At 42.6% G+C, this 24,049-nt stretch overlaps 1 protein-coding gene across 2 annotated transcripts in view; it reads left to right on the top strand.

The window, feature by feature from the left end:
* Positions 1–24,049, top strand: part of LOC120514561 (catenin alpha-3-like) — a 2,459,329-nt gene that overhangs the window by 1,856,131 nt on the left and 579,149 nt on the right. The window lies entirely within an intron of this gene.

The raw sequence follows: 24,049 nt of genomic DNA, 5'->3' as shown, positions 1-24,049 counted from the left end.
TTTTGCCGGGCCCACGTGGGAGAAACAGGGGAGCCGCCAGCTAAAGAAGGCACCGGTTTTTTAAGAACTGCTTAAGGGCCATTATAGATTTTTAACCTTGTTTTTAAATGGAATATTTATTGGGATTTTAACCTCCATATTTTTACCCTGTTTTAATGGATTATTTATTTATTGACTTTTGATTGCACTGCACTATTTATTTGAACACTTTGGACTTGTTTTGTTGGTTTTAAATAAAAGCGCTCTTTGCACTTTGCACCTTTCCCCTTGCTTTGTTTGGTGTCCAGTTCATCCGGTTACATTACTGATTATGTTGGGTTCAAGGGTTCCCAAAAGGGAAGCGGGAGCATGAAGCAGAACCCGCATCATCACATGGGTGTTATGTAAGAGGGGAAAGAACCTGTTATTGGACATGGCTGTATTGGTGTACTGGAATCTTCTCCCTGACGACAGGAGGTCAAACAGTGTGTGTGACTGATGAGAGACATCTTCCACAATGGAAAAGTCTCTATGTAGTCATCGTGGCTGAAAGATGTCCTGGATTAAGGAGAGGATGACCCCTATGATCCTCTTATCTCTCCTTACTACACTCTGCAGGATCTTGCACTCATGGGCTTTGCTGTTCCCAAACCATACAGTGGTAAAGTTTGTCAGGATGCCCTCCACAGTTCCTCTGTAAAAGGTGGTAAGAATGGATTGGGGCAAACCAATTTGCTTCAGTCTCCACAGAAAGTAAAGGTATTGTTGTGCCTTCTTGACAACGGAGTTGGTGTTGATTGTACAAGAGAGGTCATCAAAGATATACACACTAAGAAACTTGTTGCTATTGACTCTCTCCACAGTAGAACCATTGATGAGTAGTGGGGAATAGTCAGCCGATGTTCTTCTGAATTCGATAAACATCGAATTTGTCTTATCGACATTTAGAGACAGATTATTTTCACTTCATTACCTCACCAGATGTTCAACCTCCTCTCTGTAGGATGTGTCATCATCGTTGCTGATGAAGCCCACTATGGTTGCATCATTTCTGAACTTCATGATGACATTGGATTTCAGACTTACCTGTGTATTCGTGGGTAAGCAGCGTGTACAATAATGGGCTCAGCATGCAGCCTTGAGGGGCACGTGCTCAGCCTGATGGTGTTTGATGTTCTGCTGAAAATGCACAGTGACTGTGGCCTTTCTATCAAAAGGTCTAGAATCCAATTACACATCGGAGTGTCAGGGCCAAGCAAAGAGAGCTTCCTCACCAACAGCTGAGGGATGATCGTGTTGAACACTAGGCTGAAATCAACAAACAGCATACTGACATACTGTACATACCTCTGGTGTTCAGGTGAGACAGTACAGAGTGCAAGGTATAGGAAATGGCATCAACAGTGCAGCGGTTCTCTAGTTACCACTTCCATTACTATCACAAAAAGCAATAGACTCCAGCCTGTTTAATCTGACAGCATCAGGCACAGGGCAGGAACTAACACTGGACAGAGTACCAATCTATCATAGGCCGCACATCTAGTCAGACAGAGCGAAATGGCGGTGGCCAACTTATCTCACTCAGGAAACTCCAACTGTCATCCTGCAGTGCTACCGTGGCTTCAGGTTTTCATTCTGACTCCATTTTAATTGATTTGCTACATAACACTCAAACACCTTAATTATTTCTTTTTTCCTTAATTAATCATGAGGTATAAAAAGAGCCAACACATGACCAGCAGCCTGCGTCCATCATACAATATCTGAAAATAAAGAAAGGTGAACATCTCAGTCATGTTGATCTACTCAGGTCCAGAAAACATTTTGCTGATGTTCTTAATAAAAAAATCAACCAGTCTGGAAACATCTGCTGCGGCAGGATGAGAGCAGCAACAAACCATGGAATTAAATGACAGATTTAACTAACAACACGAATAATCAATTTCAAATTTAGAAATTGGTTGGATTTTGGGACCCAACTTAGCTGGCTCACTTCTGTTTGGATGCCACTTAAGGAAAAAAGGATCAATTTGGGGGGCCGAATTGTAAAAAGCAAGTCAATTAAAATGAAGGGAAAAGAAGTTAGTCAGAAGCAAGTGGACACTAATTAAGAAAAGCTTTAGAATGAAAACCTGCAGCCACAGCAGCACTCCAGGAGACTTATTTATTGTTCAACGTTTCTCCTTCTTTTGTATGCAGGAAGTAATTTCCAATTAATTAACTTGTAGCACAGACTTGACGCGAGTCTTCTTTTAAAAGTCCAACAACTTTATTTTGAACAACGATAACAAAATAATCTTAAAACAGTTTGTAAATATTAAGACACGGTCAACATCTGTATTGCTCCATTTCCTTCTGACCAACAACTTCCATCCTCCCACATCTGGAAACACACGACACCTTTCTCACATGAAAATTAACGATGGTGCATTTACAAATATTTAAAAGTGCTCTTGTTAAATTTAAAAGGTCCACTTACACTGCGGTGGGATGGCGTCCTTCCCGGGGGTTTGCTTCCTTCCTGTATTGGCTGGGATTGGCTCTAGCAGACCCCCCTGACACTGTAGTCCGATTATAGCGGGTTGGATCATGGATGGATGGATAGGTTCACTTACATTATGGTTCTTAAATTTATATAACAACAACAAAATTTCTTTATATAGCACATTTTCATACAAAACATTTAGCTCAAAGTGCTTTACATGGTGAAGAAAGAGAAAAAAGAAAATAGAATTAGGGAACACTAATTAACATAGAATAGAAGTAAGGTCTGATGGCCAAGGAGGACAGAAAAAAAACAAAAAAATCTTCAGGGGACTGGAGAAAAAATATAAAATCTGCAGGGGCTCCGAGGCCACAAGACCACCCAGCCCCCTCTAGGCATTCTACCTAACATAACTTACCTCAATCAGTCCTCATGGTATTCAGGGTTCACATGGGAGAACTTGATGATGATGGTGATGTGGACTTCTGGCCTTTAAGCCATCCAGTGCTTTGATCAGGTGTTAGTGGCGCAGATCGCCACCACAGAAAACCGGAAAAAGAACAGAAGAGAAAGTAGGGGTTAGTACGGATTACAGAGCCACCAAGTATGATAATGATAATTAAATACATATACAGAATATCAGGATTAAACTAAAATGAAGCTTTGAGAGAGTCATGTTAAAGTAATGAGTTTTTAGCAGTGCTCCACTGTATTAGACTGGCGAATTTCTATCAGTAAACTATTCCAGATTTTAGGTGCATAACAGCAGAAGGCCGTCTCGTCGCTTCTTTTAAGTTTAGCTCTTGGAATTCTAAGCAGACACTCATTTGAAGATCTAAGGTTATAATTTGGAGTGTAAGGTGAAAGACATTCTGCAGTATAGGATGGAGCAAGACTATTTAAAGCAAGGGTGTCCAAACTTTTTTCACTGGGGGCCACATGCAGAGAAATATACGAAGGGGTTGGCCACCCACTAGAGGTGAGGTATATTGCGTCACCTCCTGTATTAAGGTAGCAAAATCAATCAAATTCAGGTAAATTATGCTTCATAATTGAATATGCTTAAAGGAAAAACAACATCACAACTTTCCATTACTGGGTTATCATTTTATGTATTACAAAGTGCTCTCATCACATGCAATCAACCAAAAATCAAAAGCACAAGCTTTATCTGATACTTGATGTTTTAATTCGCTACACAATTGCGTTTCTGGACAAACGAACTTTGTTGAATTCTTGCATTTTCTCTGGGCACATTATTCCTGTGACTTTGGTGTGGCATTGTTTTATGAAGTCACCATCTGAGAAAGGTTTCCTGTGACGGGCAGTGAGTTTCACTACTTCGTAACTGGCTAATGTGGCATTTTCTTGTGTTTTGTTAGCATGACAAAAATACTGTTGTTGAGCTAGCAGACTAGCTGCCATTTGCTTAACTTTCTGTTCTCGCTTGGCACCAGTGTAGGACGTGTAGGTTGGCTGTTTGGATTCGTAGTGTCAACACACATTATACTCTTTCATCACTGCAATAGCTCATTGCAAATCAAACAGACACACTTGCCCTTGACTTCTAGGAAGAAATATTCATTTTCCCACCGTGTCTGAAATTTTCTGCACTCACTTGCTATTGTGCGTTTCTTTGGTTCTGCCGTTTTTGGTCACCTGTAGCAAAATTGTTCTTTGGTTGCATTTTTTTGTGAAGATGCTGCCTTGAGCAAGACAGTAGCTCAGCTTTGTGTTAAACCTAAGAGGTGCAATACAGTTAAGAACAAGTTTTGTGTGTGGGCCATATTTCAATATATTTTTAGAATTTGCTGCTGGCCAATTAAATATGGAAGAAGATGATCCTCTGTGGCAACCCCTAACGGGAGCAGCCAAAAGAAGAAGAGAAGAGAGCTGCTGGCCAATTAAAATTAGTTTGGACACCCCTGATTTAAAACTTTGTAAACTATAAGCAGTAATTTAAAGTCAATCCTAAATGACACAGGTAACTAATGTACTGACATCAGAACTAGAGAGATGTGCTCAGATTTTTTTTTTCCTAGATAAGATTCTAGCAGCTGCATTCTGCACTCATTGCAATCGATTCATGTGTTTTCTGGGTGGTCCTGAGATGAGTATGTTACAGAAGTGAGAAAATGCTGTCCTAGTAATCTGATTAATATGTGATTTAAAATTCAGATCAGTGTCAATAGTTACCCCTAAATTCTTTACCTCCGTCCTGACTTTTAATCCTAATGCAACAAGTTTATTTCTGTCAGTCACTAAAATTTCTGTTTTCTCCTGATTAAGTTTGAGAAACACAAGTAAGACATTGTGTCAGTGAATCAAGAGAGTTGGGGTCATCAGGCGCTATTGATAAATACAGTTGTGTGTCATCAGCATAGCTGTGTTAGCTCACGTTATGCCCCGAGATAATTTGACCTAATGGAAGCATGGAGATCAAAAAGAGGAGCAGACTCAGGATAAAGCCTTGTGGGACACAATATAGAATATCATGTGTCTTTGAAATTTAATTACCACAAATAACAAAGAATTTTCTTATATAGCTTGTGTACTCACAAAAAGAGACCTGAAATGTGCATTTGCAAATGTCCTGATTTATAAAAGAAAACTCGCCAAGGGAGTGTGTGTCTATGTATCGCAACTCTGATCCAGGAATACTTATGCAATATTTTGGAGAAACTGGGAAATGACAACATGCTTGATAAAGTAGGGAAATGCAGCCAAATCAGCTAAATGACAACTCGCAACACATAATAATTTGTTTCACCGAGCTGTTATTCTAATGCGTGTGACATGACAAGCATATTACACCTCAAAACCGATGAGTACGATGTACAGAATGTACTTTAGTTACGTTTTAAGAGGGCCAATACTACATACTGTATTTACACTGAAGATCATTTTTGGTTTGTTGTTCGTTTATATCGGCTACCTGTTGTCACTTATCAGGGAACTGGCTGACATGTCAGGAATATCTCAGCCAAGAATGTCACGAAAATTAGGCAGGTGTGTGCATAAGTGTGCCCTGCATTGGACTGCTACCCTCTCTAGGACTGGTGCCTACCGTGCAACTGATGCTGCTGGGTTTAGCCCTGCTGCCCTTTGACCCTTTGCTGGATTAGGCACATTTGAGAATGTCATGATATGCAATACAACATTTTAATATTAAAATGAATTTGTGGTTTCGTGATGGACTGTTCAGGGCTGGTTTCTGCCATCTACCCAGTGCTGCCAAGCCAGGCAGTTTAAGAATGATAAGACATAATGATGTAAACTTGTTTCTAGTGTTTCTTAGCTATTTCATTGCAATGCTAAGGTTTGTATTCTCAATACTTTCTATAGAGTTTAACTAGAAATAACAATGGGCTATAAAATATTGTCATTTCTCAGTCTTTTCTTTTCTGAACTCTAATATTCCTGCTGTAGGTTCCTTTCCCACAGTTGCATTCCTCATGGTGATCCCACATAGAAAATGCTCACTTTTTTCTACTAAAATTATAATTTTGCCCTAAAGGATTCAGTTATTATCATATTCTACTGTGAAAAATGAACTCGGTATGGTATTACACAAAAAAATCCTTCAAAGGCTTAATTAGTGTTTTCATTCACTGGCAATTGCATTTAAGAGTTATTCATTATTCAAATGACAATGTAAGGAATATTTAACAAATAAAGAACAAATGCATTTTTATCTTTTTTAACTTTTTTATGTTAATGATGACAAAGGAAGTCGCTGGATTCCAATACACTCTCTTTCCACCAAAGTAATTATATAATAAATTCATTTAAAGCGCCTGCTATTATCTGCTCTGTGCAGTTTGCAGGTTCTTTGGGTCTCTTTAGTGGATTTATCTCCAGGTATTTCAGCTTTCTTCCAACACCACCAAAGATGTGTCTGCAAGGAATCATGCAGTTAAAACCAAACTCTGACCCTACAAACTGCATGTTGCAGAAGGCACTGGGATTTGTCAAACGGGTGACATTTTTGCAGTCCTCAGTTGTCCAGTATCGTTAATCAGACACTCATTGTAGCCAAACTGTCTACGGTGACACTGACATCACAGTCCAACGTATTCTTCATTGCAAGACACCTTCTCACAAACCACTGTTATACAGATCTGTTATTTGGATATTTGTGGTCCTACCTGAACAAGTCTAGTCATTGTCTCTCATTTGCCCCCAGCACTGCCACTCATTGACCATTTTATTATTTCGACATTCTCTGTAAACTGTAGAGACTTTAGTATTCCAGCAGGACAGCTGTTTGAGAGTAATGATGAGTGAAACAAGTTTCTACAGTTTCACTTTGGTTTCATGCATAGAGTAATTTGTGGCATCAGCACATGCAGTCAATCCGCAACAATTGCGCGTTTAACTTTAAGCATTCACACGGTTTTAATAGTAACTTCATTTTTACTTTCTCGTTGGCAACCACACACATTCATGGGCTTCATGGCTATGAAAAAAAATGAAAGATGCAATTTGTGCAAGACTGAGGACTGGCTTACTAAGTGCCATTGTAAAGAGCTCCCTATATATTTTCATTGCATATTCAGTGCATATTTTCATTGTTCTGCCTAAAAAAAACTCAAGTTTTGTGTTGCAAATATGCCCTAAAAGTATTGTGCAGGTCCCTCAGGCTCTAAGCCCAAGCATACAAAGTCAGAGATTTGGCTTAGTGAGAAAATAAAGGCGCTAGATAACTTCTATTCTGGAATGTCAGCGGCCACTATTGCCTGCTAGTTTGGTGTTAACAAATGGTTTGTTATATGCACAATAAGTGGAGACATACTGTAGCATCTGCAGGGCCCATTATCAATTACAGCCACAGGGTTAAGCGTCAACTCACCTCTACTATGCTCCCATATTCCAAGTCCCTTAAGGATCTCAACTTGCTCTAAGCAGAGGGTGATGGTGCGAGGAACCTCATCAGAATTGGCTGATGTTAAGTGTGGTATTCCACAGGGGTCAGTGCTAGGGCCACTGCCATTTTTAATATATATAAATGATTTAGATAGGAATATAAGTAACAAGCTGGTTAAGTTTGCAGATGATACTAAGATAGGTGGATTAGCAGATAATTTGGAATCCATTATATCATTACAGAAGGACTTGGACAGCATACAGGCTTTGGCAGATGTAATGTCAGTAAATGTAAAGTATTACACATAGGAAGTAAAAATGTTAGGTTTGAATACATAATGTATGGTTAGAAAATCAAGAGTACACCTTATGAGAAGGATTTAGGAGTCGTAGTGGACTCTAAGCTATCAACTTCCAGACAGTGTTCAGAAGCCATTAAGAAGGCTAACAGAATGTTAGGTTATATAGCACGATCTGTGGAGTACAAGTCCAAGGAGGTTCTGCTCAACCTTTATAATGCACTGGTGAGGCCTCATCTTGAGTACTGTGTGCAGTTTTGGTTTCCAGGCTACAAAAAGGACATAGTAGCACTAGAAAAGGTCCAGAGAAGAGTGATGAGGCTGATTCCAGGACTACAGGGGTTGAATTATGAGGAAAGATTAAAAGAGCTGAGCCTTTACAGTTTAAGCAAAAGAAGATTAAGAGGTGACATGATTGAAGTATTTAAAATTATGAAGGGAATTAGTGCAGTGGATCGAGATATATGTTATTTTAAAATGAGTTCATCAAGAACACGGGGACACAGTTGGAAACTTGTTAAGGGTAAATTTTGCACAAACATTAGGAAGTTTTTCTTTACACAAAGAACGATAGACACTTGGAATAAGCTACCAAGTAGTGTGGTAGACAGTAAGACGTTAGGAACTTTCAAAACTCGACTTGATGTTTTTTTGGAAGAAATAAGTGGATAGGAATGGCAAGCTTTGTTGGGCTGAATGGCCTGTTCTCGTCTAGAGTGTTCTAATGTTCTAATTAATAATTTCAAACCGGGGCATCCTGCACAATCTCCAAAATCATCCATCAGCCGAGAAGGACAGAGCATTGGAGATGATTTCGAGACCTCCCCAGTCTCGTCAACGTCCGAGAGCAGTGACTAAAGTTTTTTTTTTTTGAGATGTTAGCACAAGGTCACAAAATTTTAGGGAATCTCTAGTGAAAGACTACAGTTTTTGGTGGTCGCAGGATCCTAACCGTGTATTTCTCATACATTTAATCTAATAACATTTGCATCTTTGATTTCTCACGTCATTTCCTTGTAACATTATCCCCAATAAGGCTGAAGATTGACTGCATATTTCTTTTATTTCATCTACATCATATCTCTCTGTGTGTTTAAGCATTGGAATTTTTTTTTCTACGTTTTATTTTTAAAAAGCTGGGTGTAATTAAATAGCACTTATCTGCAAACAGTGCCAGTGTTAGGTTCCTTTGCACCCTAAGCCAAGCTTATTAGTGTGCCAACTGACTATTCGGTAACTAACCTGTGTAGCTGGGTTTTTTCCTCCATGGTGAATGCCTAATTCACCTTAATGAAGGCACTGGCCCTGCCTGCAAGCACTTCATAGGCATTTTTCTGCTTCTGAAATCCATTGGCCTGGGTTACTGTATCCCTGCGTATACCCATGGGGTATCATGGGAATTGTAATTCTTTGGGTCAGCCTGTGTGGGCTTCATGGGTACTGCCAGGGGGACACTGAGGGGATTAGTGACCCCTTCTTTGTAGGGCTTGAAATGTACCCAGAGGTCTCAGGGCACTGGAAGTGCTCCACGGTTTTATATAAAAGGAGCAAAAGCTTACCTGCAGGAGTGGAGAAGAGATGGTTTGATTGCTGCAATTTTGATTTATAGTCTGTTAGTCTTGGAATGAGTGTGTATAAGAGTTTCACACAATTAAACCCTTTGTTCTCACTTGAACTTGTGTCTATGCCATTTTGTCTAGACTCTGGGGTACTTCAGAGCCCCCTGATGGTCACAAGAGGCAAATTCTTAAACGTTCAGACCTGGGGCCTCATGTATAACGCCGTGCGTAGAACTCGCACTATAACATGGCGTAAGCATAAAAGCCGAAATGTGCTTACGCACAGAAAAATCCAGATGCAGGAATCTGTGTGTACACCAACTTCCACGTTCTTCCGCTACATAAATCCCGATCAGCGTGAAAACTAACGCTCGTGCACGTGCTTTATGTTACGCCCCAAATCCTCCCAGAATTACGCCTATTTGAATATGCAAATCAATATAAATCGCTCTTAAGCGCAGCCTTCTGTGAAAAGACAATGGGAAAAGCACGGGGAAAATATAAGAATTTCAGCGAATACCAAGTGGAGGCAAATGAAAACATACTATTTGTTCAAATAAACCGTGGTATAATCAACAAAAGGAAGTTGATCGAGTGACATAGCGTGTTGGAGAAACTTGAAAGCTCACATTCACAAATCGCACAGTGCCGGAAATAAAAAAGAAGTCACATATCAAAGTCGCCGTGAAAAGCCGAGTTGTAAGCCCACTGTCTGAGTGTCATATGAAAGCTTATTAGGGTACAGAGAAAAAGGCACACGGTGGGGAAAAGCACGAAATGTCAACTTCAATCTCGACATTTCCACTTTAATCACGTAGTTTATTTTGTCATTAAAGTAGAACATCATAAACTTCATCTTAAAATCATTTAATTAACCAGTTTCTCAAATCACATCGTAATTAAAGTAGCACGTTAAATGCTTTGTTTTGTATTTGATCTTCTATGTGCTCTATGTGTGTGAATCACTACTTGCTTTTTAAACCGGCTCTCTTCCTCCAAATGGACACAGAATCAATTACATTCGTGATATTACAGCTCTCTGAATAACTAAAATACTGAAATGTATACGTGATATCATTTTCATGATGATAGGAGTTAAAGCACGTTATTAAACATGGGTTTCACTTCGATGAAATAATTTATTGCAGCAGTACAATCAGGGGCGGGTCTAGGCTTGTGGTGGCACTGGGCAGAGGAAGAATCGGTGGCTCCTTCGCCCGCCCGTCAGTAAGGTAGCTTATGCACGGTGGATGGCCTCGTCCGTTGCAGACACTGCATAGCCGCCTCATGCCCATGACACAAGCATTTAACTTTTGCCGAAATTTGTCGCTGTGTTTTTAGCTGTGTTGTTATTTTCTCTTTCTGTTTTATATTCAATATATATTGGCGTAGCCGTCACTGCAGTCAGTGCTTTTCTTTCCCCAAGTAACCGATCGCCATACAATCAGCTCTGTAATAGAAGTTAAGCCATCTGTAAGCTTAGCCGATTCTTCAAAACGTTTAAAGAACATTGAAATATCTTCGTAGTACATGTTTAATTATTCTATCCTTAACGACACTCCCAGTGAAGAATATAGATTATTTAAATGAAGTTAAAGTTTTATCTGTATAATTTAATAAACATATTTTGCTGAATTTCACCTTATAAATGATATCGTTTCTGAACCGCGAGGTCCGTACAGGAAAGGCTTTAAAACATTTTGCAGTGGCTGAGACAGCGTGTCCTTGAAGCTGTATACCGATAATTCTCTTTCTGATCAGCTGCTGCTGTGATTCACACTCAGATACAGTGATATAAATACTCTGAGTGGTGCAGTGAGAGAAATATTGAAAAAGATGATCCGCTGTGGCAACTCCTAACAAGAGGAGCTGAAAGAAGAAGAAGAAGAAGAAGAAGAAGTGAGAGTAACAACGCTAAAGCAGTTATGGTATTTGGAATACTATGGCTGTTCCCTCTACCATTATATTGTTACAAGTTAATTACAATCAGATGCATTACACTAATAAACAATATGTGGTTAGTTTTGGTGTATTTATAAAGCCGCGTCAGGAAAATAAGGTGTAACCACACAGGAACAGTAGCACTGCTTTGACGCTGGGTGCCGCCAGTCTGCAAAACCGAGCGGAGAACTTGCGTACGACAAGGTATGAGGTACCGTGGAAAAGTGCGTGGCTTTACGGCAAGTGTAGGTTTTATAATCGCGATTTGAACGTGGAAAAGTTCTTACGCAATGTTTCTGTGCGTACGCACCGTTTATACATGAGGCCCCTGGAGTCTCTGAGTTTCAGAAAACTGAGAACAACCATGCCAAGTTATAATAGTCCATGCAATATACTTTCCTGGCTATTGAAAATTGAACTCCAGGAAAGACATGAGATATCCAAGCTACGTATATTTATTCATCCATCAATCCATCCATCCATTTCCTAAACCTGCTTTATCCTGAGCAGGGAACCTGAGGCCTTTCCCAGCAAGCATAGGGCATACAGCAGGAATAATCCCTGGACAGGATGCGGTATTTGTATGGCAGATTATTTATGACATATGTTTAAGACTGATTTTTACTTCAACATCAGATGCAATTTATACTTTTTTTATACTATTTATCACATGCCTGATTGCTAGTTCAGGGAATGGCGTTGGTGGAGGTGTATGACACTAGTATAAATCAAGAACACATTAACAACACATATATAGCAACAGTTAGTGGACTTCGACTCCAATGCCCTGTAGGTTTGAGACAGTAATGCTTCCTGCTATGCCACTCTCAACTTAAATCAACAAAGAAAAAAAATGTTTTAGGGTTCGAATAACAAATGACTATTGTGCAGTGACATGTTTGTGGACTTCTTTTGTTCCTAGTTATTATTACTTTTTTAAGTTTGACTGACTGGTGACAGACCTTATGGCATGTGTTACCTTTTCTAGTAGAAGTGATAATTAATATAATTAAATAAATGGAGAAGTGAGAAGGACCCACAATGGTGATAGAAAAATCTCCTCCAAATGCCAGTGGGGTAGGCAGGAGAAGCCAAAACTGGGTAATCCTGTTAACACAGAAATATTGACTTTAAAAACACCAGCATAAGAGAAAACGTGAGGGCAACTGGCAAGGCAAGGAGAATTGACTTCACCGGAGCCCCTCCTTATGGGATAGGTGACATCCTTTTCCTCTTTACAGAGATTAGGTCACACACAATGTTTAGAAAGGATTCTGTCCTTTCACTCAAAAGAAGAGGGATGGCAATTCAGTATGTAACTTATGTACTGGGGATTAAAAAGCTGCACCCTGCCAAAGCAATGATGGGCATAGAGTCATGAAGAGGGGGCTAGCTAAACACACTAGAAAGACCAGAATCAAAGAATATCATGGCCAGACACATCTGAAGGTAAGATGATATTTCTTTTTTGTTTTAACCTCTCACTGAGTGAGACCCACCACATATGCAAAGCAACAATGGACATCTGTGCTAGACAGGCCGCACAGGAACTACCATAATGAACTTCCAGTTGTTTTGTTACTTTGATTTCTTACCATACCTTAGAGTTTCTTTTAATTAAATAAAACTACAGTAGACTCCTTTGTGTTTAGCTTCTGCACCTAATATACTGTAATTACTAAAAGGCACTATACAATGATAGATAGATAGATAGATAGATAGATAGATAAACTGCAGCAGTGATGTCTCGAGAGGATTATTATGGTTCTATTTGATACATGAATGTAAATGGAACACTCCAGCACAACCACTTTCCTTTTGAAGTAATTCCTTACTCTAGAGCTTTCAGGGTTGTGAGCTGAGTAACACACACTTAATGGATTCACAAACTATTCAGACCCCTTCTTTTTCTGCACACTTTATTGTGCTATACATTTGATTTAAGTTGATATCTTCGCCATTTTTTGCCCATCGGTCCACACTCAATAACCCATACTGTCCATGTAAAAGCATGGTTTCAGAAACATCAGCAAATTCATATAAAGTCAAAAATGGAATTCTGACATTCATGTAAGTATTCAGACCCTTTGCAGTGGCACTCCAGCTTGTGCTCAAGTGCTTTCCATTTGCTTGGATTCTCCTTGAGATGTGTCTAGAACTGAATGGGTTGAGCATCATTTAGAAAGACACACACCTGTGTGTAGAAGGTTCCACAATTCACACTACATGTGCCATAAAGTCCTAGTAGCTCTCTAGTTAAATTATGGTGAGGCATAGATTAGGGCGAGGTTATAAAACCATTTCTAATGCTTTAAATGTGTAATACCATGCCTATGGTGAAGCATGGTGGCATCCTTTGGGAGTGCTTCTCAGTGGCAGGGACAGGGTTACTTGTCAGAACTGAGTGAAAAATGAATGCAGCCAGATACAAAGAAGTCCTTGAAAAAAACATCTGCTCTGAAGTTTTGAGTGCTCCCATAGACTCAGTAATTGTAAAATTGAAGAAGTCTCTTCCTAGAGGTGGACAGCTGGGCAAACTAAGTAACCAGACAATAAGGGTCTTAATCAGGGAGTTGACCAAGAACCCAGTGGTAAACCTAGAAAAACTGCAAAAGAGCTATACTGAGATTTGAGAACCTATTGGAAGGACAAATCATCTCAGCGGCACTGCATCAATTAGGTATTTATGGTAAATTGGCTAATTCCTGTTTGGAGTTGGCCAACTAACATTTAAAATACTCTGAAACCATGAGGAATGGGATAGTCTAGTGCAATGAGATTGAATGCATTAGGCAGAACAGTCCAAGCACTGCTCATAACCGACGTAATGCAATCTATACGGTGAAGCATGGCGGTGGCAACATCATGCTATAGGAGTGCTTCTCAGCAGCAGGGATAGAGAAGCTGGTCACAATTGAGGGACAGATGAATATCACCAAATACAGAGAGGTCCTCAAAGAAAACCTGCTTCAGAGTGTTTGGCACCTCAGACTGGGGTGGATAGTCACCTTTCAGTACAACAGTGACCCAAAGCATACAGCCAAGACAATGCTGGTGTAGTCTCAGGACAAGTTTCTCACTGTCCTTGAGTAGCCCAGCCAAAGCGCAGACTTAAACCACAAACATCAATGGAGAGACCGCAAGATGGACATTTATAAACACTTCACTCCAACCTATCAAAGTTTGAGAGGATCTGCAAAGGGATTCCAGTTATGCAAAGCTTCTTTAGACTTACTCAAGAAGACTCAAAAGTGTAAATGCTGCCAAAGGAGTTTCTGCAAAGTTCTGAAATAGGGGTTTGAATACTTATATGAAATATGGATTCACTTTTAGATTTTCTGTCATTTTGGGTTATTGAGTGTAAACTGATGGACAAAACTGCAAATTTGTTAATTTAAAATGATATCAATAGCATAATAAACTGTGCAGAAAGTGAAGGGGTCTGAATATTTTTTGAAACATGGGATAAAAGATCAATCCCCTTGGTGAAGACATTTTGTTGATGATGTGTTGTGTAGCACCAGAAAAGAAGACGTGCAGAGGAGGTAGTAATAACACAGACAGGCTTTAAAAGATAGAGAATTGAAGATAAATATGAAGAAGACAGAATAGCTTAGGGTTAATGATGATCAGGATTCAGAAGTTTGCCTTCAGGGAGAGCTATTGAAGAGACTAGTTACGTTTAAACATCTAGGATCAGTGGTAGCCCGACATGGAAAACAAGATGCAGAGATAACCCATAGAGTGCAGTGTGGCTGGAACAACTGGAAGAAGGAATCAGCAGTTTTGTGTGATTGAAGAATTAAGATGATGGCTAAAGGTGAGGTTTAAGTGAGTCATAAGACCAGCAATGATGCATGAAGCTTAGACATGGGCAGTAAAGGAGTGTAGCAGGAGAAGAAGTTAGAGGGGGCAGAAATGAGAATGTTGAGATGGATATGTGGATTTAAAAAAAATGACAGAATGAGAAAGGAGACAATCATTGGTACAACAAAAGTGGGAGAGATAACTAAAAAAGGAATGTAGACTGAAGTGGTATGGACTTGTGATGAGGAGAGACAATGAATATGTGAACAAAAGAGTGATGGGAATGGAAGTACAGGAGAAAAGAAAGTGAGGGAGACCAAAGCGGAAGTGGATGGATGAAGTAAATGAAGAGCTGAAGGAAAAGCGCCTGACTGGCAAGGAGTTGCAGGATCGAGCTGCATGGAGAAGGTTGATCAAGCCCATCGATCCCACATATTAGTGGATAAAGAAGAGGAAGAAGGTACTGTAGAAAAAACAGTTTGTTTTAGGTATCCAGTACATAGGCAATCACGTAATGTGAGGTATACAGCCTGAGAAATAATTTATTTTCCCCTTGTATTATATTCCCCTTATATTATTATATTTCCCTTTCCATCTTCAAAATGTTGGGAAATTAAGGCACTTTCTAAATAAACAGGATTCTGAGAAATTAATTCTTGCATTTTTTTCTAGTAGGATTGACTACTGCAATGTGGTGTTCACTGGATGTTCAAACTGTTCTTTATACTTATCATGACTTACAAACCAGAGCACACATTAAGATCTCAAGATGCCAGTCTGCTTATGATTCCAAGAATGAATAAAATAACAGTGGAAGGTCGAGCCTTTAGTTACAGAGTCCCTGAACTGTGGAATGGTCTGCCTGCTACTATAAGAGATACCCCTTCAGTCTTAGCTTTTAAATCCCGGCTACTTCAGTTTAGCATATCCTGACTAGAGCTGCTGATTAATTGTACAGACTGCATCTCTGTTGTTAGTTATTAGCACTAAAACATAAGTAACATGATAGTTATAATTTGTTACTAACCCTCACCTATTCTGTTTCTCTTCTCGGTACTCAAATGTGGCACTTGGTGCCACAGCCCACCTGCCAAATTGTTTTGCCTGCCTAAGGTAAAGTCATTTCTGATGGAGAATCACAGGAATTGTGGGGTAGAGGGGTCCTTTCATCAGATTGGCTGGCCCAGTGCTGTTTCAACTGTGGAATGGCCAAATGGGGGAGGCAGCTTGATGGCTGAGGTCTCCAGGACTCTAACCAAATCCAAATCATATTATGTGATATCACCTACTATTAAATTCTGCTCCGTACTTGTAAAATTTTTATTTTTATACTGTATTGATAATTACTTGTATTCTCTTCTGTGTATTGTATTGTATTGTATTGACCCCTGTAACAAGAAGAGACTCGAGGCAGGGCAAGGTTTGGGTGAGCCACCCGTTTAATGCGGTTTCCTGGCTGCAAAAGCAAATGATTCATGTAGTCAAGTTAACACGACAGAGTCCAAAACAGAACTGCCTCCCAGAGCAAAGGCAGGAGGCTTTATAGGACGTTGGGTGGAAGTGACGCTGCCCTCGGGCCGGGACCGGAAGTGATGTCGTCCTCGGGGCCGGGATCGGAAGTGATGTTGTCCTTGGGGCCGGGACCAGAAGTGATGTGTCCCGCTTCGAGGTGGTGGCTCCTGGAGGGATTTCCCGGGAAAGACCTGCAGGGAACTTAGAAAGAGCGTCAGTGTACCCCGCCCCCCCGGGCAGATGTAAAATCAGTCCTTTCTAAGCCCTTCAGCTGCGTCCTATGCACACGTGTGTGACAAGACTCCCCCCTCAGCCCAGACCCGTCAGGTCGGGCGTCCTGCACCGAGAGGTTGTGGGCCCGGGAGAGGGCATCAGCGTTGGCATGAAGAGACCCCTGTCGATGAACGAGCGAAAACTTGTACTGCTGCAGGTCAAGAAACCACCTCATGACCCGCAGATTCGACTCCCTGTGAAGGGCCATCCACTTCAGGGGTGCATGATCCGTCACCAGAGTGAACACCCGACCCTAGAGGTAGTACCACAGCTGAGTCACCGCCCATTTGATCGCCAGAGCTTCCTTCTCCACCGCTGCATACCTGGTCTCCCGGTCCAACAGTTTCCGGCTCAGGTACATTATGGGGTGTTCAAAACCATCGACGCTTTGGCTCAACACGGCTCCCAAGCCTGTGTCTGAAGCGTCTGTCTGGAGGACAAATGGAAGAGAGAAGTTAGGGGAGACTAATACAGGTGCTGAAGTCAGAGCCCTTTTCAAGTCACTGAATGCAGCCCCGCTTTGTCAGACCATTACCACTATGTTAGGAGCTCTTTTCTTCGTCAAGTCGGTCAAGGGCGGCGCTCTCTCGGAGAAGCGAGGCACAAACCGGCGGTAGTACCCGGCCAAACCGAGAAAGGATCGGACCTACCGCTTGTTCTGCGGACGAGGCCAGGTCAGTATGGCTGGTAACTTGGAACACTGTGGCCTCACAGTACCCCGGCCTACCAGGTAGCCCAAATATTTGGCTTCTCTCAATCCGAAGAAACATTTCTTGGGGTTGATTCGAAGCTCAGCCTCCCCTAATAGCCGCAATACTGCTGACCTGCTGTATGTGTTCCTTCCATGTGCTGGAATAGATGACAACGTCATCCAGGTAGGCAGCACAAAACGAGTTATGGGGTCGGAGCACTTTGTCCACCAGACGCTAGAAAGTCGCAGGCGCCCCGTGTAACCCGAATGGAAGGACACGATACTGCCAGTGTCCGCTAGGAGTGCTAAGCGTGTTTTTCCTTCGGACTCCGTTAAAGGAACCTGCCAGTACCCCTTTGTCATGTCAAGTGTGGTCAGGAATTTGGCTGGTCCCAGCCTCTCGAGGAGGTCGTCCACGCGAGGCATGGGATAAGCATCAAACCGGGAAACCTGGTTAAGCCGACGGAAGTCATTGCAAAACCTCCAACTGCCGTCGGGCTTAGCAATCAAGACGATGGGACTGGACCAGGGACTACTACTCTCCTCGATCACTCCTAGTTCCAGCATTCGCTTGATTTCCAGTTCCACCTCCGCTTTCTTAGCCTCCGGGAGTCTGTAGGGCCACTCTCGGACGATCACCCTCGGGTCAATATGTCATGCGCAATCAGAGAGGTCCGACCGGGCTGTTCACTCACCACCTCTGGGACGGAGCGGATAGCTGCTTCGAGCTCCTGCCTCTGTCTGGGAGACAGCTGCTCGCCGAAATTAAGGGAACTTACTTGAGCGAAGAGTGAGCGGGGCTGACTGGAGGAGGGCTCGGGATCCCTCTCCTTCCACGGTTTTAGCAGGTTTACATGATACACCCGCTCGCTTGGTCGACGATTGGGTTGTTTGACCAAATAGTTGACCAAACCCTTCCTTTCCTTAATTTCATAAGGTTCCAGCCAATGTGCGAGCAATTTGGAGTGAGAAGTAGGCACCAACACCATGACACGATCCCCCGGGCGGAACTCCCGGAGAGTTGTGCCACGGTCATAAAGGCGGGCCTGTGTTGCTTGCGCCTCCTCCATATGACTTTTTAGAATGGGTCTAATTGCATCAAATCTATCGCGCAATTGGGCAATATATTCCAGAATATTTGTTGAGGGCAGTGCCTCTCCTTCCCAGCCCTCTTTTAAGATATCTAATATACCCCGGGGCTGTCATCCGTACAACAATTCAAACGGAGAGAAGCCCGTAGAGGCTTGGGGAACTTCCCGGTAGGCAAAAAGGACGAGAGATGCTTAGGTAGCATCTGCTTGAGAGTTTGATTAAATCTCTCTACTAACCCATCGGTTTGAGGATGATACACCGAGGTCTTTAAATGCTTTATCTTCAGTAACTTGGCAGTCTCCTTGAACGTTTCCGAGGTAAAAGGCGTCCCTTGGTCCGTTAGGACTTCTCTAGGAACGCCCACTCACGCAAAGACACCCACTAGTTCCCATGCGATTACTTTAGAAGTAGCCGAGCGCAACAGAACGGCTTCCGGGTATCGGGTTACATAATCCACGAGGACGAGTATATATTTATGTCCTCGGGCTGAGGGTTCTAAGGGTCCTACTATGTCGACCCCAATCTGGTCAAAAGGAACGTCAATCAGGGGGAGGGGGACAAGAGGAGCACGGTCCCTCCTGGGAATTTGCCGCAGTTGACACTCTGGACAGGAAATGCAAAAGTGGCGAACCTCCTCATTAATCCCCGGCCAAAAAAACGGAGCTTGATTCGCTCCAGTGTCTTGTCGGAGCCGAGATGGCCCCCAAGAAGGTGGGAGTGTGCTAATTCGCAGACCTGCCGCCGGTAGGTTCACGGGACTAGCAACAACTTCCAGACCTTCCCCTCATGCTAAGCGACCCGATATAACAAATCATTATCAATGACGAAGCGAGGTCCCTGTGGCATGGGCTGATGGGTGCGTTGGCCGTTAACGAGGACCACTGCATTCTTTGCGTGTTTCAGAGAGTCGTCATTCCATTGTTCTCTCTTGAAAGAAGCCGGTGTCGCTCTAAACTGAAAGTGCAACTCAGAGAGCGGGTCCGGTCTGACCTCAAGGGGCGGAGACTCCTCCCTCGTTGCCGGGGCGCTGGTGGATGACGTAGCAGCCCGCGACGGTCTGGGAGTGCCTGCGTCACTCTCTTGGCCTTCCACCCCACTCCCTGTCGGCTGATTACACGGCGTGGAAGCAGCTTGAGATGAGTCTTTCTCACCTATAACGAGGCCCAGAGCTTTTCCGGGAATGCTCTCTAGTCTACCGCTGTTACTGTCAGACCAGTCCCGCCCGAGGATTACTGGAAATGGGGGATCTGGGTGCACCGCTACGGTGAGTCTTCGAAGGGTTTCTATGAGACACATGTAACACCGGGCGGTTTTGTACATGCAGATGTCTCCATGTATACATTTTAGGCTGGTTTTTCTTTTAATCCACTGTTGCGGTAGAACAAAACGGCGAACAACGACAGACACGTTACTGCCGGAGTCAAACAGGGCCGTCACTTTATGACCGTTAATGAGAAGCTCCCCCATATGATTGTCTGCCAGGGGATTGCTAAGGGCACCCAAACAACACTGCCGTGGCCCCCTACAGTCCGCCTTGTTCCCTGACAGATCGCAGGCCAGGCGGTCCGGCGACTTCGGAACAGGCTCTGGAGTGCGTGGCAGGGACTTTCTCAGTGGGACATAGCTCCCGTGTAGTCCACCAAGGGGCTGTTCTGCCCTCCCAGGTTTCAAAGCCTGCCTTGGGGATATTAGGAGCTGTAGGAGCTCCTGCATGGAGTGAAAATCACCCCAGGCCGGCTGGGCAAAGTCCTGGGGTAGGTGCTGCAACAGCAGAAAACAGGCAACCTGCTGCACGATTTGGAGTGGGGTCAACTCAAATGGCCGTAGCCACAGACCCACCTGCTGCCAGAGAGCCATAGCCTGTTCTGACAGCCCTTTATTTGGGTTAAACACCCAGGTTTGTAACTCCTTCACCTGCTGGCCTGGGGAAAGCCCATCCTCATCAGGGACCTTGGTCCCGATGGGCGTCTCGGCTCTCCTGCCCAGGAGAGCATAATGAGCCCCTTTAGTGTCCTCCCCAGAAACCAGCCTATGCCTGTGGGTCCCTTCCACCTTCTCCACCAGATAGGGCTTCAGCCCAGGGTTGCCCTCGTGGAGCAGAGCCTGCACCGGGTCCTTCCTGACCCCCCAGCGCACTCCCCGCCCTGAAACTCGGCCCCGGTACTTTCCTACCTGGTTCTTTCGAGGGTCGTGTCCCAGGTTCTTCAGGGACATTATCCTGCCGACTACGCCACTGTAACAAGAAGAGACTCGAGGCAGGGCAAGGTTTGGGGCAGCCACCCGTTTAATGCGGTTTCCTGGCTGCAAAAGCAAATGATTCATGTAGTCAAGTTTACACGACAGAGTCCAAAACAGAACTGCCTCCCAGAGCAAAGGCGGGAGGCTTTATAGGACGTTGGGCGGAAGTGATGTTGTCCTCGGGGCTGGGACCGGAAGTGATGTCGTCCTTGGGGCCGGGGCCGGAAGTCATGTGTCCCACTTCGAGGTGGTGGCTCCTGGAGGGATTTCCCGGGAAAGACCTGCAGGGAACTTAGAAAGAGCATCAGTGTACCCGCCCCCCCCCCGGGCAGATGTAAAATCAGTCCTTTCTAAGCCCTTCAGCTGCGTCCTATGCACACGTGTGTGACACCCCCTTCTTTTTGTCACCCACTGCACGCCCAACCTACCTGGAAAAGGGTCTCTTTTTGAGCTGCCTTACTCAAGGTTTCTTCCATTTTTTGCCTACAAGGGTTTTTTTTGGGAATTTTGTTCTTGTCTTCTTAGAGAGTCAAGGCCTGGTGGTCTGTCAAAAGCCCATTATGGCACTTCTTGTGTGATTTTGGGCTATGCAAATATAAATTTTATTGGATTGTATTGTATTCTACTCTATTAGCCATTCTGACCAGCACAGCTAGTCCATTGCAGGACATTGTTGTCCATACACCCATACTCACACTGGACCAATTTAAAGAAATCTGTATGCATTTGAGACGTAGTAGGAAAGCTGCACTCCCCAAAGAAAACTCCACAGGCATACAGGGAAAGCATGCAAATGGCATATAGCCAAGGACCACAAGAGAATTTAACCCCAGCCTCCTGGAGCCATGAAGTATCGGACCAAAGCACCACACATTACTGAAGGTTGGTCCTTATTTCCTCAATCACCTAACATTAAATTCCACATGTTCATACTACGGTCTCCAAAGCTATAATAAAGGTTTTGATACATGAAATTGTACTCTGTAATATACATTTTTAATCTATAAAATCACAACTCTCTTAAAGACTCTGAATTCTTAATCTCACTCATGCAATTTGCCTTTCGTAATATAAATTTTTAATATCATGGCAAACAAGTTCTGAATGCTCGTGCTCTCTTAATTTTTATAATGATTGTGTGTACTTCTGAGTTGCCAGGCCACTGACATCTTTAACAATGTTTTTCACTGAAAAAAATGTTGAGCTGCCACATGTTTATACTTTAAGGATCAGATCGTGGCATACTAAAACTCCCATGCGTATGAGTTTATCTTATTCATGTTTTATTTATTCTTTATTTTTTTAGTTTATTTAATGTTCGCATTATTTAATAATTCATTGAGTCCTGGGATATTTTTTTCTCCCAAGAAATAATAAAAGATTTTTCATGTGCAAAAATGATTCTAGTGGATAAAAATAACCCTCAAAGCAGTATTTCACATTCATGTGAGCTTCTCACAATTTGTCCAGTACACCTTATCTGATTTATTTCAAAATGGTGTTTTTGCCTTGCACTCGTAATGCTTAACTGTCATTCAGTCCATTGTGACAGTTTAGGGCTCTCTTGTTCCCTTGAACCCTCAGACCACTCGTCAGACACCAGGTAAAAGTCCAACAATTATTTATTATAATAACAAAGTGCACAAAGCATGCTGCTCTCTACAATTCTCATATAATCAAACCAATAAACAATCCTCCAACCTCCCAGATGCTTAGCCACCCTGCCTCCCAACTTAGCTCGTCCGTCTGGGATTTCCCAGAGTCCTTTATAGTCTTTGACCCGGAAGTGTTTGTCCCTCAGTCCATGTGACTTTCTATCATTCTGGGTCAGGAATAAACTCCTTTTCTTCATCCCGGAAGCACGTCATTTCTTCTGTCCATGTGACTGGGATGTACTTCCGGGGTGTAGGAAAAATAGTCCCTGGGTCACCCTGCAGCGACTCCTGGTGGCCCCCATAGTATCCAGCAGGGCTGTGCATTAAACGTCCACTGTCCATAATTCCCTGTTGGGCATCTCCATGCTGCAAGGAGGGCTCCATCTGGGGGCCTGGGGGTATTGGCCGAGATGAACGGCCGGCCATGTACCACACCATCTAATGGTCTTCTCCTGGTGCTGTTGTGTAGTCAACTGGCAATGGTATTGGGGTGCTCTTCACTGCTCCATCTCTTTCTAAAATCTTAAGCAAGTCTTTTAGTAGTCACAGAGGAATGGGAGCAGCTGATGGACACTGTTGCGTGTGATCTCTCTATTATAATAAAAAAAAATCTTGGGAAAAGAGACAAGACGTGACTTTCTCAGAGAGACACTTTCACGTTCCACAAGATGAGACTTTGTGCCAAGAGATTTAACCATGTCCGGGGCCGGAAATAAAAGACAAAGAGTAGTTGACAAAGTATTTCATGTCCCACGAGATGAGACTTTGTGCCAAGAGATTTAACCATGTCCGGGGCCGGAAATAAAAGACAAAGAGTAGTTGACAAAGTAGAACGTCATAAAGAATTCAAAAACGTTGGCACGATACACATGCAGAGCAGGTTAGAGATAATGGCAGTACGAAAATTCGAAAGTCTCAAAAAAATGATAGTAAAGAGTGCAAACAAACAGAAATGATTACTCGGTAAAATAACGGAACAGCGGACAAATATATTGTTCAGATTTAAACTTTAAGTCAGAGACTTGTAGATTGTCTAATCCATGTTGCCATCAGGGAAAAGTAGTGTTTCTTCCCAATGAAGAGGCATATCCACAAGAATTAAAAGGTTTGTTATTTTGCAAAAGTGAAATACCGCAAGAGAAAATTTCAAGCTGCTCGAGACAAGATGCAAAGAGATTTGGAAAACTCCTGCCCAAATCTAAAACATGCACACGGTTCAATCATTTCTCATTTGTGTGAATGCTATTGTCAGACACAGTTCGTGTGGAGAGAAAGAAACGATATGCACTCCCGGGCAGTTATATGTTGCTTTGTCACAATGTAATTCCAAACTCAGAATCAAAATTCAATGAAATATTGAAGATAAGGTAAAAGCGAAAAGAAATCGAATATATGGACATAGGTCATATGACAGAAGTATGTAGATATTGTTTGGCTTTAAATTTCTAGATTGCCTAATTCATGTTGCCATCAGGGAAAAGTAGTGTTTCTTCCCAATGAAGAGACATATCCGTGAGAATTAAAAGTTTTGTTGTTTGGTGAAAGTGAAATCCACATATGTGAGCAGCAGAGAGGGTTGGCGAGCAAATTGAGTAGGGGGCGAAGCCCCCTAGTAATAATAATAACAATACATTTTATTTATATAGTGCCTT

The sequence above is a fragment of the Polypterus senegalus genome, chromosome 1 (assembly GCF_016835505.1).
Source record: "Polypterus senegalus isolate Bchr_013 chromosome 1, ASM1683550v1, whole genome shotgun sequence".
In the NCBI taxonomy this organism is placed as follows: Eukaryota; Metazoa; Chordata; class Cladistia; order Polypteriformes; family Polypteridae; genus Polypterus; species Polypterus senegalus.
Note: the sequence above shows the minus strand (reverse complement) of the source record. Positions and strands in the feature narration are given on the sequence as shown.